At 37.2% G+C, this 15,540-nt stretch overlaps 1 protein-coding gene across 7 annotated transcripts in view; it reads right to left on the reverse strand.

Annotated features, from left to right (window-relative positions):
- LOC150091454 (protein still life, isoform SIF type 1-like) overlaps positions 1-15,540 on the reverse strand; it is a 1,372,582-nt gene that overhangs the window by 854,063 nt on the left and 502,979 nt on the right. The window lies entirely within an intron of this gene.

Below are 15,540 nucleotides of genomic sequence, written 5' to 3' on the forward strand. Positions count from 1 at the left end.
AAACTAAAGAACTAAAATGGTCTTGGGCAGGACACATAGCTAGAAGACATGATGACAGATGGACTAAGAAAATAACAGAATGGTACCCAAGAGGAGCTAGAAGAAAACCTGGAAGACAAAGGCGGAGATGGATAGATGAAATTCATGAGTTTTTGAGTAGTAAATGGATGGCCAGTGCTCAAAACAGAAGGAACTGGAAAGTTGCTGGAGAGGCCTTCATCCTGCAGTGGATTGAAAATGGCTGATGATGATGATGATGCCATGATATATCATTTGAGTGAAGGATCCCATTCTGCTCTGCTAAAACTGTATAACAGAATCTTTGACGAAGACTACTACCCTACCAGTTGGCGTCATTCCATTGTATCAGCTTTCCCAAAACCAGGAAAGGACCATTCAGATCCAGCAAATTACCAACCGATAGCTTTAACTAGTTGTATAGGAAAAATATTAGAAAAAATAATTAATGCCAGATTGACATGGTCCCTAGAGACTAAAAGCATTCTAAGTCAAAATCAATATGGATTTCGAAGAACTAGATCAACACTTGACCTTACAGTCAAAGCTGAAGGAAACCCGAAATGCATTTCTCAGGAAAGAACACCTAGTGAAAATATGTCTTGACATCGAAAAAGCTTTCGATACAACCTGGCGATATGGAATTCTACACGATCTCTATGAAACTGGTCTTCCTGGTCATCTTCCAAAATTTATCCAGAACTTTTTGAGCAATAAGTTCTTTCAGGTACGATTTCAATCTGCTCTCTCGCAAACATTTGTGCAAGAAGAGGGGGGGGGGGGTCCCTCAGGGTTCTGTGCTTGGTACCACGCTCTTCTCCCTCAGGATTAATTCGATTACCAAATGTATTCCCGACACAGTTGAAACATATCTGTATGCCGACGATCTGGAAATCTCATGCCACTCACTAAATATGCGTTTCATTGAAAGGCAGCTTCAAGGCACAATTAACAAACTTGTTCAGTGGGCAAAAAATAATGGATATAGACTTTCAAAACAAAAAACAACAGCAATTCATTTTTGCCGTAAACGGAATTTACATCCAGATCCCGATTTACATCTTGACTCTCATCCAATTACTTTTCAACAGAGTATTAGCTTTCTTGGATTAATTCTGGATAAAAAACTTAGTTTCTTAGAGCATATTAAGCATATTCGTACAACCTGTCTAAAGAAGCTGAATCTCCTCAGAGAAATTTCTGCTATGTCATGGGGTGCAGATCGGTACATGCTGCTGCACTTATACCGGTCGCTCGTAAGATCCAAGCTAGACTATGGGTCTCCTGAATATGCCTCAGCTAGAGAAAGTGTATTAAAATGGCTCGACCCAGTACATCACAATGCTCTCCGAATTGCACTGGGAGCTTATCGTACATCACCAGTTCAGAGTCTCTATACGGAAGCACACGAACCACCTCTATTTCTTCGTCGGCATGCTCTGCTATTAAGTTATGCAGCTAAAAGCAGAAGTTTCCCACATAATCCTATAAGGCAGTATCTATTCACCCCAAAATGGCATAATTTGTGCCAAAAAAAAAAAAAAAAAAAATGTTCTTATTTATACTCCGGCACAACCACCAGGTCAGTGGAGTTTACAATAAATCAATCAATCAATACAAATTGTTAATCGTATTTAGTAGTCACGGGTTTGAACCCCGGTCCACTCAAAGAACGTGTGTTACTGCACTCGCGCTCTTGACCACGCGACTACGTCAGGCCCTTTGCAGAATAAACCAAGTGGCATTAGATTACAAAGCATAACTATGTGCTGGGAACTAAATATGAATAACATTCTAGGTATTAGCACGGCTACACCACCATGGAAATGTTGGCCAATGTTGACCAACATTTCCAACAATGGGGAAAGAATGCCGTTCCAGATTGCAGTATTCAGCAAATCCATGCAACTCACTCTTTTCAGTTCTCTAGTTTTATCCAAATTTACACTGATGGTTCCAAGAGAGATAGTAAAGTTGGCGCAGCTGCAGTTCTACGAAACATTACAATATCCCAGCAGCTCCCTTTGGAGTGCAAAATTTACACCGCAGAACTGTATGCTATTCTGATGGCTCTAGACAATGTAAAATAGTCATTATATCCTCAAACTGTTATCTACACCGATTCCTTAAGCACTGTATCTGCTCTTTAGTGCAAATTTCCTTCCAGTTATCCGTTACTATAACAAATTCAAATCAAGTTAGTGCAGCTTCTTGCAAACAGGCAAAAATTAATTTTCTGTTGGATACCTGGGCATTCTGGAATCATAGGAAACGAACAAGCGGATTTTGCTGCCAAGAACGCCAGTCACATAACATCAGACATACTGATACCTTACACAGATTTCAAACACATCATGCATAGCACTGTTAGAAAAAAATGGCTATCCATTTGGCAGGAACAAAAAAGCAATAAGCTCTTTCAGATTAAAAACGATCACAAGCAGTGGCTATCAAGCCTAAGAGGCAATAGAAAGGAAGAAGTTGTACTTTCCAGAATGCCAATAGGACATACCCACCTAACTCATAGTTATTTACTCACTCAGGATGACCCTCCACTATGCAGCAACTGTCAAACTCAACTCACAGTAAACCACTTGATCATTGAATGCCCATTATATTTGAGAGAATGACAAACAGCTTTCTCTTCGCATCTATATTCCTCTAATAAACTTACCTTACAACAGATTCTCGGGGACCGACAAGATATTAATGATGTTTTTACCTTCCTCAAAATGATAAACAAATATCATCTGATCTGAATCCTTTTATTTAATATAGCAATCATGTACCAAATAAGATTGTAATAGGTGCATTATGGCCTTAGTAGCCCTTGCACCAATAAATCCAACAACAACAACCACCCATGTAGGCAACTTATTCCAATAATTTATAACTCGCTGGCTAAAATTAACTTCCTTAAGTCCAAACTAAACGTCTCCCCCCCCCCATAACCTGAATTTATGTCCCCTAGTTTTAGCATCATTTATAATCTTGAAAATTTCGTCCTCATTCATTTTACTGATGCCTCTCAGAGCCTTAAACACGTCAATCAAATCTCCTCTAAGGTGTCTAGTTTCCAAACTCTGCAACCCACATATTCGAAGTCTTTCTTCATAAGGACACCCTTTTGCTGATCTCACCAGGCGAGTTACCCGTCTTTGCACCCTTTCAAGAAGCTCGATGTCTTTCTTTAGGTGCTGTCTCCATACTTGAACACAGTATTCCAAGTGTAGTCTAACAAAAGCCGTATATAATGGGATTATCACGTCTCTCTCTACTTGCAAAAGTTCGATAGATCATCGATAGGACACCATGGGCCTTCCTTGCATCCTGTTTACAATGCTCAGAGAATTTCATGTCTGACCGTATCGTAACACCCAAGTCCTTTTCCTCCAGTACTGGGTTTAGTTGAACTCCACCAAGTGAATAAATTATTTTGGGATTACTCTTTCCCAGGTGTAATACCTTACACTTTGTTGGATTAAAGCATAGCGGCCATTTTTCTGACCATTCCTGAAGTCTATCTAGATCTCTCTGAAGAAGCTCAGCTTGACAGTGATCATTAACTACTCTACCAATTTTAACATCATCTGCAAATTTAAACATCACGCCCTCTATCCCTTCATCGATGTCGTTTATGAAAATTAAAAACAACAGTGGTCCTAATACTGATTCTTGGGGAACCCCACTTCTTACATCAACCCAATCTGAGGAATAGCCATTTATCACAACCCTTTGCCTCCTGCCCTGAAACAATCCTGATATCCATCTAAGGATTTTTCCAGTTATTCCAACCTGTTCCAGCTTATAAAGCAACCGCTCATGTGGGACTGAGTCAAAAACTTTGCTGAAATCTAAATAAACGATGCCGAAATTATTCCCTAAATCCAGCTCATGAGTAACCCTTTCAACGACCTTTTGCCGTCGGGTCGTTGTTTGACCATTTTGACGACAATCTAAGATATGTAGGTCGACTAACTGCGCACTCTCGTACCTCATGTAGTCAACGGGTCGCATTCAATATTCATAGGGCTGCTCGTAATTCATTGATCACTCAGTGTATATACAGGGTGTTTCAATTAAAACACATCGGCGTCTATCTCGCTTATTTTAGGCTATTTGTCGCCCGGAACTCATTTGTCATATTTGGGCTGAACGTTTTCGATTTGATGTTTAAAGCATTTAAATCGTGAAAGCATTACAGTTCATAATGCTTTCACGATTTATAAATTAAAATTTTTCCTAATCAACTGCTTATTTCTTAATGGGAAAGTTATCACCCCCGTCCTCAGTTTAGTCTAAAAACATCATCGGTGTACTTCTGAAACGAACGTAAACAAACGAACACAACGGTTGTATGTGATGGTCGCTTTTCGACTGACGCGTTTAACTGTGTCGAACAGCTAGTTGAACAAGGAGAGTAATGTGTCGCTTTTCCTCTTGCAAATAATGACAAGAGAAATAACTTTCAAAACAATTATTTAAAAAAAAATAATAATGAGATCTTTGAAATCAAACATTTCCAAAAGTGATAAAAAGTAAATTCATTTTAACTCCTCTTTTTTCTCAATGCAGCCATCATATATATAGGCAGAAAAAGATTGAGAGTGAAAATCCTATCCCCTCTGGCAGTTTATTGTAGTAATAGATAACAAAAAATTCCTGCTTCAGTAATAAAATAATTAAGTAATAAATAAATAAATAAATTAGCTTAAATTAATTAACAGCCTAAAATATTAAAATATGGAAATTAGAAACCAGAAACAGAAAAAAATTATGACATTTGCAAATTGCGTCTATACTACGGAGATCTATATCGTCTAGGTACATAATTTTTTTTTTTTATATATAACAAAAAAGTCATAGTAAATGTCGAAATCATATGTGGGCCACTCGATACTCTCTGGATTCGAATCCGTCAATGACGCAAGGATTTATTTATTTTTTTCTAAATAAAACCCCCAGGTACGAGAGGTATTAGTACCTATAGTACATAGTATCGCGCTTGGGTTGAACGCGCAAGAACATTGAAAAAATGAAAGAAGATACCGGTTTACATTAGACTTGAATTTCTGTAGATTGTAATTTTTATGAAATACGTATGAAGGGAGGTTGTTCCAGAAAACGGAAGTTGAAGGAATAAATGAGGAAGAGGAAAAGCTAGTTCAGTGAGTTTGAAGTTAGACAGTAAAAGGATGCAGACTGGTTTGGAAGAGAGAGCAGGAATTATAAAAGCCAATTCAGAAGAACAGTGACCACTGAATATCTACAGAAATGGCATGCAGGAGAAACAGAACGTCTATGAGACAGAGAGTGTGGAGAGACTGTTAGAGACCTAACTGTCCTGTTTTAAATGGAATCTAGACACCTGAGATAGGTTTTGAGGGATTTCCCCATATTTGGGAACAATATTCCATGGTAGCGAGGTTTGCAATTTGTACAGAGTGAACAGATGTTTGGAAGAAAAGTAACGCTGAGAGCGAAAGAGAAAACCGAGATTTTTAAACGAAAAGAAGGCAATATTTGTGATGTTCTATGCCAAGAGAGATTAGAAGTCAAGGTAATCTCTAATAGAGATATCTGATCTTGTCTATAAATCTGAGTGTCACTGAAGATAAGCACAGAAGCAGAAGAATCCGTTTATCCGAGATATAAGACAGAATTTTTATCGGCTATTTTAAGGGTCGCATGGCGCTTTCACCCACAAACTCGGGATTTTCGGACAGTAAACCGGCCGAAGAATACACATTACAAACTCAACATACTGATGCCTCATAGCCTTACTTGGCGCTTAAAACACACACACACACACACACACACACACACACACACACACACACACACACACACCAAAAATAGCAAAATAAGCTTAGCTGAAGGTACCAGAATATTAGCAATCTAAACTCCTAGCACAGTAATATAAACTTCTAACATAACAATTAAGCATCTAATGAATTGCTTCGCGGTCCCTAAGTGGTACGGAAATGGAGTACACCACAAGATGAAGGAAGAACACGGAGTTTGCTGTGTCTTATGTTGGATATATGGCACGCGAGCACTTTTAATGTGACCAAACAACACGAAGAAATAATAACGTGCCTTTACAGTCACGAGAAGTTGGTCATCTGATGTCCTATTATTGCACTGCATAACGGGAATTGAGAGAGAGAAAAGACAGGTTATCTAATATTAACGATGGAAAGCATTATTATGGATATAAATGCCAACTATCTGCTGATATGAATTAGCTCCATCGTGGCTGACAGAAAGTCAGTTGACACAGCCATACATGGAAACAGGGCATTAAGAGTAAACACATAATACGGTTAATACTTGGTGTTTTTCCTAGTGTATTCTACAAGATGACCTAACCTGGGGGATGACCGGATAAGATTTAAAGTGATGATTTAATATACGCAGTAATAAATGTTTTTGAAAAGTTGGCTATATTTAAAGATATTTTAGAATGTGTGTTATAAATGCTAGGAGTTAGTACTGTGACTACAAATTTAGTGTACTTGTACAAGTTATGCAAAGTAGTCATTTTGCTTTACATGGAGGTATACCGGATAATGTAATGAACTTGTATGTGATATTTGTGCCGTAGAGATTGGTTACAAAGCTCAAAAAGAATCAAAGAATACTTAAGAGAGAGAGAGAGAGAGAGAGAGAAAATACTCCTTCAGCTGCATTTGATCACGTAATATCCGAAGTAATAAAAACACCTCTCTTTTTTATACCTATCACACGACTGATTCAATTGTTATTGTTGTGCTTTTAATAACCTGATTTACAATACCAGTCAGTCATTTGCGCCACCCTATCAATTTCTTAATTCATATTTAATAATTCACTCATTAAATTCTGATTAATATTATAAATTCAATTTCTGGTTCATAATTTTGAATGATATATGATTTATCTTTGTAAATGCAAAACTCGAGGCCAACATCGTGAATAAACATATTCAAGAAGGGCTTTCGATAATGTATAATAAATAAAATAGATAGATAGAGAGATTCTAGTAGGAAATACAAGTTAAATGTAGCCTTCCAACCGCCGGATATCGGTCAAACATTGGTGTAAATCTAAATAGAGAAACTACAAGTATATTTTATATCCTGTCATTTATTAGAAAAAATTTAATCACTAATTCAAAATTTACGATTAAGTTGACTTAAAAAAATGAATGATTATTTCCCCCCCCCCTTTACTTTAAATTATTTGAAAAATCTAAAAAGTTATTTACAAAATCGTTTGGAATAACAATGATTATTTTATATGGCTATACCGAGATTCATAAAGTTAAACCAAGAAATAAAGTAAAACTTTAGTTAAAAAAAACTTCACGTGTTTATATTTTTAGTTTGCCAAAAAAGTAAAAACTATAGTTTGAAAGCGAACCAGAATAAGTGGCAAGCCATATTTTATGATACTGTCGGGAAGCTCAAGCATTAAATATTAAATACTAAGCATTAAATACTCAAGCATTATAGAAATAAACATAGGAATATAGGATGAAAACGAGCTCATAGCGTAACGTCGAATAACAATAACCCTCCCTTCCCAACAAGAAAAGAAAATCTGATTTTGTTTCAATCCCAACCATTAAGAACAGGGGGGAAGTGGGGAGAGAGAACGACAGAGAGAGATTTAAAATATAAATATTTCAATCGAAAGCTGAACTATATAAGAAATGAAATATAGTAGTTACGTGACTGAGTTAAAGAAGTGAATTCGCAAAGCATCTTTTTTATCAGTTGGTATAGTATCCTGCTATAGCAAGTCAATATTCTTATATTCAACTGATGAAATCAATTTAATGTACAAAGTCAAAATAAAGCGAAGATCAGTAAATTAAAATCAATCTTTTTCCATTAGAAAAATCTGACTATTATATACTCTTTGGAAATGTAATCAAAGCAGCGAAGTAGATATGAATGGTCGAATGAAAATAAGCTTATTAAGCTTAACGGAAAGTTGTGTTCCAACTAAAGTCTCCATATAATCCATTACAGTAGTGTGCGCTTTCTTGGAAGCCATTCCTGTACCTACTAACCGCCCATAACTTTATTAAATATTGGTATCATGCTTAGAGAACTAGTAGTTTACAACACAGATTAAATTTTTTACTAGGTCAATGAGAAAATTTATGTAAGACTTTTCTCTTTCCTCCGTCTTCCAATGAAGCTGAATATCCTTACCCTTCAATCAATAATGCACAAACGTCTTTATTCCATCAGGAAATGCAATGGGAAGACAGTGCCATCTATGAACACGAAAGAGAACCGCACAGCCAGCAATTGATGCAGCTGCTTACGGATAACATAAAATTAGCTAACTAAACAGAATATTATAAGTTATATTAAACTGGCTAAGCATTTTTACCACTTATAATATTCTGTTTAGTTAACTAATGTCTAGAGGTTTAGAGAAACTGAAATAATCAAGAAAAGATGGTAGACTGCGAGCTATATATGTATAGTTCAAAATAAGACGTTGACAGATATGATCTGAAGAAGCTACAGCCTTACGTGTTAAACTGAAAAGGCACACATATTAATGAAAAGAGAGAGGGCTAATATGCAATGTCAAAAAAAAAAAGCCAACCCTTGTAAATCAAGGACGAGATAGCCCGAACCGTTTTACTATTCTTAAAAAGAATAGATATAACAGCAATTACGTTATAATATCAAAACATACTTTAATTATAATTATACTTTAACTGAATGCATTTTTCAGTTCATAATAAGACTAAGGTTTCTGAGCATTCGGAGTAATCTTAAAATGTCTCCAATGTGACAATAAGAAGAGAGTAAAATTTACAGAGCTGGCTTTTGTGAATTCATACGTTTTATTGCAGCGATAGTGGACTAGAAATTAAAAATGATCATAATTTTGAATGCGATACCCCTTATCAATGGGGGGGGGAGAAAGAGAGAGATGCGATTACCTGATGCAATGTACAGACCCAGGCCTATGCAGATGACCTGGTCATGCTCTTTTCTGCCAATAACAGAGCCCAACTAAAAGCAACTGCCAACCAGGCCATCTCCACCCTTCAAGTTTGGGCAGAGCAGAACAACCTAAAGATCTCCCCAGGGAAAACCAATTCGATCCTACTAAAAGGTACCCTTGGTTTGAGAAGACCACCCCAAATCAAGGTCAATGGTGTTAGAGTAAAACTAAAAACAGAGCTTAAATATCTAGGTTTGATCTTAGACAAAAACCTTTCCTTCACCCCTCATCTAGACCAACTCAGGATTAAGATCAGGAAGTATGCTGCCCAAGTTTCAAGAGTTTCCAGGAAGGACTGGGGCTTAAAGAAGAGAACGCTGTTCCTCTTCTTAAGGTAGTTTTCATCCCGGTTATCACCTATGCCTCTGGAGTCTGGTACAAGAAGGCCAATACAGTTGTAAACAGATCGCGCCTAGGAACTATCCAGCGCTCTCTTCTCCTTCTGTCTTCGCATGCCTGTCGCACTGTCAGCATCCGCTGCAGATCCTCATTGGATCTCTTCCACCGGACCATTGGATTGTTCGTCATGGGTTGCTCTACCAAATAGCCAAAGGAAGAGCAGTTACCTGCGCAGGTTTCACCACTGACCCAGCAATTAATAGAAACTCTGAAAAGAAGAGACTTAATGAACATCTAACAGACACCTAGCAAGAAAGATGGCAGACCTCAACTAAAGGAGCTGTCACCAAAAAATTCCTCCCGGATGTCAGGGCCTCCTACCCCCTGACTGGTTTTCACCAGGACTCTATGCTACCTACCTCCTCACTGGACATGGCTCCTTCCAGAAAAAACTACATGACTTCAGAATTTCAGACTCACCCCGCTGCCACTGTGTAGAGGATCAGACGTGGGAGCACCTTGCCCACAGCTGTGAAATCTATGAGGACTTCAGGAGGATCCTGATAACGAAACTACGCTTCAACTACAACATTGCAAATTGAGTCCTGACTCAATTTGCAATGGACCGATTTACCAGGCAGAAAGCGCTACCGCCACCATAGTATCCGAATCAATAGGCCAAAACAACCATGACTGCCAATTGTTGCTGCGCATCACTGAGCCATGGATGCTAACGCCTTGGACCAACTTACACAAGACTTGACCAACAAACCATCCGGAGTACAGAACCTAACTTGATCCCTCACATCAAGTATTCAACTGGTCTCCCCACTTGGTTGGGACAATACTAGCAGTGCAATCAAAGAGAGGGTCCACACATACCTTGACCAAATTCCTCATCATTGATTGCTGGACCAACTTCTCCCCACAGTACGTGACACATCTCATCAAGAAGAGACCTACTATCGATCCCTGGACTTGACCATCATATCTTGGACTCCAGGTTTTGACCACCCCACTATTCGTTATCATGGACTACTGGACCAGCCTTCAGTCTGGATGCGACACAGACTCACCAAATGGAGTCCCAATGTCGACACCTGGACTAGACCTTCCCGAACATGACCCATCCACCATAGCAGCACTCACACTGTTGGATTTCCACTAAGTTGTCGACTCCAACTGACTGGCCGTGCTAGCTGTACCTACCCTGCACTTGCAGGGTATCTCTCTCTCTCTCTCCTTTTTTTTTTCCCCCGGTTTCTTTCTCCTGTTTCCTACCCTCCAGTCTTCTGCCTTCCTCCCTTACACAACGGTTTTTTATATATATATATATATATATATATATATATATATATATATATATAAAATAATATAAATGCCAATGCAAGCAACACTAAAGGCCACAAGGAAAAAATAGATTAACTATAGAATAAAGATTGAAGCCAGCAAATGGCAAACCGGAGTTAAAAACAAGACCATCTAAAGACTGAATAACAGAGATGGGTGTAATTTAAAGAACAGTATCGCGCAAAGCAGCAGATAACTAATTCTTAAATTGATATAATAATATAATATATATATTATATTAATATATATATTAATATATATATATATATATATATATATATATATATATATTATAATTGATATAATATATTAATTATAATATACGTATATTTACATTTGCATCCGTTGCTGCTGCTTTGCGCGCTTCGGTGCATTTGCCATATCCAGTTTAACTCTCTGATGTTTTCTGTTTTTACTCTTTAATACAATCTTTTATATATTATATATATATATATATATATATATATAGTATTAGTATTAGTATTAGTAACGGCCGCATGGTGCAAGAAAGCCTATGGCTTATGCTGCACCAGCCAAAAAAAAAAAAAAATAAAAAAAAATAAATCCGAACAAAACAATGATAAAAACAAAAAAATAAATAACTAAATAATAATAATTAATAAAATAAAAAATAAATAAAAAGGAAATTAAACCTATCATCCTATGTGCTTCCCTTACCCGAAAGTACTATCCAGATGACCTTTGAATTTCCCCAAACTGTCTGCCTCTACCACCCATGAAGGCAACTTATTCCAGTAATTTATAACTCGCTGGCTAAAATAGAACTTCCTGCAATCCAATCTAAACATTTCCCCCCGTAACTTGAATTTATGTCCCCTAGTTCTAGCATCATTTATAATCTTGAAAATTTTGTCCTCATTCATTTTACTGATGCCTCTCAGAGCCTTAAACACCTCAATCAAATCTCCTCTAAGGTGTCTAGTTTCCAAACTCTGCAACCCACATATTCGAAGTCTTTCTTCATAAGGACGCCCTTTTGCCGATCTCACCAGGCGAGTTACCCTTCTTTGCACCCTTTCAAGAAGCTCGATGTCTTTCTTCAGGTGCGGTCTCCATACTTGAACACAGTATTCCAAGTGTGGTCTAACATAAGCCTTATATAATGGGATTATCACGTCCCTATCTCTACTTGCAAAAGTTCGATAGATCATTGATAGGACACCATGGGCCTTCCTTGCAACCTGTTTACAATGCTCAGAGAATTTCATGTCTGACCGTATCGTAACACCCAAGTCCCTTTCCTCCAGTACTGGCTTTAGTTGAACTCCACCAAGTGAATAAGTTTTTTTGGGATTACTGTTTCCCAGGTGTAATACCTTACACTTTGTTGGATTAAAGCACAGCTGCCATTTTTCTGACCATTCCTGAAGTCTATCTAGGTCTCTCTGAAGAAGCTCAGCTTGACAGTGATCATTAACTACTCTCCCAATTTTAACATCATCTGCAAATTTAGACATCACGCCCTCTATCCCTTCATCAATGTCGTTTATGAAAATTAAAAACAACAGTGGTCCTAATACTGATCCTTGGGGAACCCCACTTCTTACATCAACCCAATCTGAGGAATAGCCATTTATCACAACCCTCTGCCTCCTGCCCTGAAGCCATCCTTCTACCCATCTAAGGATTTTCCCAGTGATTCCAACCTGTTCCAGCTTATAAAGCAACCGCTCATGTGGGACTGAGTCAAAAGCTTTGCTGAAATCTAAATAAACAATGTCGAAATTATTCCCTAAATCCAGCTCGTGAGTGACCCTTTCGAAATAGCGAACCAGATTTGTTAAACATGATTTTCCCTTTACGAAACCATGCTGAGTATCCTTGAGAATTTCAATTCGATCCAAATGATCCTGAATTCCATCCTTGATCATTGCCTCCATGATTTTCCCTACTACTGAAGTCAGACTGACAGGTCGATAATTTCCAACTTCACTTTTAGAGCCGCCCTTATGTATGGGAGATACATTTGCACTTTTCCAATCCAAGGGAATCTCCCCAGAGTCTAATGATGCTCGCATAATTAGCCTCAATGGTTCAATGCACTCGCTTGCCGCCTCTCTTAAGATTATAGGGTATATTCCATCAACTCCAGGAGCCTTACTGGTCTGTAGGCTCGAAAGTTTTTTCATTAAATAATCTTGCGAAATTTCAATATCATTAATTACATATTTTTTAACTTCGCTCCCACAATTTCCCTTTGCCACAAAAGGCTTTTCATTTGTAAATATCGATGCAAAATAACTGTTGAGTTCATCTGCAACGGCAGCTGGTGTATTTATTACTATCCCCTTTCCCTTACATAAAGGTCCGATCTGGTTTGTCCTGCTGTTATAATTGATATAGTATATTAATTATAATATACATATATTTACATTTGCATCCGTTGCTGCTGCTTTGCGCGCTTCGGTGCATTTGCCATATCCAGTTTATTTAACTCTCTGATGTTTTCTGTTTTTACTCTTTAATACAATCTTTTATATATTATATATATATATATATATATATATGCCCCACAGGTCTAAATCTAAATACATCGAAATTATTGCCCGACCTATTTGGCCCTAGAACAAGTTATCAGCGAACAACCCTACGCTCTGTTAAAATTACAACCGTTGCTCAAGAAACAGCGATCATCTCATTCTCAAATCTGGTCCTAGCCACTGAAATCCCAGGAAAGTAGGTGGCAGGACCCGCCAGAGTACTCTAGCATCAGTGGTACACCCGGTCAGCCTCCCCGTGGCACAGTGTGGTAACGCGGGTCCCACAAGGGGGCTCGGCGGCTAACAGACCGGAGGAACAAAGGGCACAACACAATATACAGCCCATGACCCCCACACACACTTCAAATCTCTGGCCCCGATACAATGTACACCCGCGGAGATGGGAGAAATCCCAGGAGCCGTTAGACACTAACATACCTTACACTTTACCTGATCATTACAATATTATAACAAGTAAAAACTTTTTCTGCCAGCATGGACTTAAACTTTCATTTTATCATTTTTTTTTACTTTGTTTATTTTTAGTTTATTCCTCATATAGTTAAATGAATCCGTTTTATTATTCGAGATCTTAATTAGATATGGAAGAAAATAAATTTCAGTTCTGTGAAATGAATAATTCCAAAAATCCATTAAATGACTGGTACATCTTAGAGCTTATGGTACAGTCATTACATTGGGTGAATGTTTGATCTTCATCAGCATAATAATTAATTTATCATTTTAACTTAAACCACTGTAATGAAATTAACTATATTCATTCAATTACTTTTATTAAGGTAAGTTAAAAATTATCATTAATTTATTATGCTGATGAAGAGATTAATACGAAACGTCCATAAGCTCAGTTTAATGCTGCATCATGTAAGTTTTAAAGGGCATTTCAACCATTAAAATCCGAGAGTGGTTTTAACGGTTGATGACTTCTCAGAATGATTCATCACAAAAAATTTTACTTCAATAATTCTCATCCTTTTATAGCGCACTCCTAGGTAATATCATACGCAGCTTAAAATATGCGCATTTATCACTCACTGTGAATGCCGTAATATCAACGCTAATGATAAAAAAGAAACAATTAAAAAACAAAAACATATGGAGGAAAGAATAATGCATATGACCCACTAAACACAGCCCAATGAAGCTCGCAATCACAGAACCACCACATCTTATCTGTAACGAAGAGAAAATGATAAACATCAGACAAGGAGTTTTGCCAAGAAAGTGGTAGTTGTTATCACTACAATTATGTTTAAAAGAAAGAAAAGGTGGATCAGCCCAGTGAATTAAAAGCAATTAATTAATAGAATACATTTAATACAAAATACTGATAACTCCTTAATATATAACGAATTCTAAAAAAAATAACATACTCAAAAAGATGTTTTTCTAACTTTAGAAAGAATGAAAACGGCAAGGCACAGTAAAGATAATTTGAACTACAATTTTTTTTAATTTTAAGAAGGCATTAACAGTGGGGTAATTACAACTCATCCGCCTTCATATGTCCATCCTACAAGAAAGCAAACTATAAATGGTTAAATAATGCATATGATTTCTATTCTTTAATCATAAATGTACAGTACATGCGTTATCTGTAAAGAGGAATAGATAATTCTCTGATCTGTTGCGAGTCGAAAACGGACAATTTAACTGCAGGTAGGGTATAATATAATCTTCGATACCATTAATAGGAGAGGGAAGGGGAGGTGGAACAGTATATTACCCGAAAAACTGAATATATATATCTATGATGACAAACATAGTTGTATCGGCATTGTTAAGTCACTACGATGAATATAAAATCAGTATCCACAAGAATATTTAATAAAAGAGTGCAAAGCAAAGCATATACTTTAAACAGATGCTCATAAATCATGATAACTCTAAAATTCAGACTTGTAACCAATGTTCGCAGTGTCTTACATCAGGCGGATACACTACCGTGTCCTTTCTACCATTATTGATCATTGCATGATCTTTCTGCGCATAGCGTTATCCAATACTCACTTCATCCTAGATTTACTTAAAGTTTCAATGATTTTACTACTTTGGAAAAAAAATCTAAATATTCGATCAGGATGATTATCGTTATTTTGAAGAAACGCTATCTTTAACTGTTTTCTGGAATGCTAATATTAACTGAATTTTCAATTAATCTAATTTCTCTCTCTCCATAAAACACATCTCCTCTAGCTATGGTTCTTTGGAGACTGTCATCGAAGGTGCGACCCTTGATATTTCCGATTTCTTCAGTGACCGTCTTCTCCTGGCAATCGTAACACATAAAGAT

Source organism: Mastigoproctus giganteus, chromosome 1, assembly GCF_048544385.1.
Source record: "Mastigoproctus giganteus isolate SK-2022 chromosome 1, ASM4854438v1, whole genome shotgun sequence".
Classification (NCBI taxonomy): domain Eukaryota; kingdom Metazoa; phylum Arthropoda; class Arachnida; order Uropygi; family Thelyphonidae; genus Mastigoproctus; species Mastigoproctus giganteus.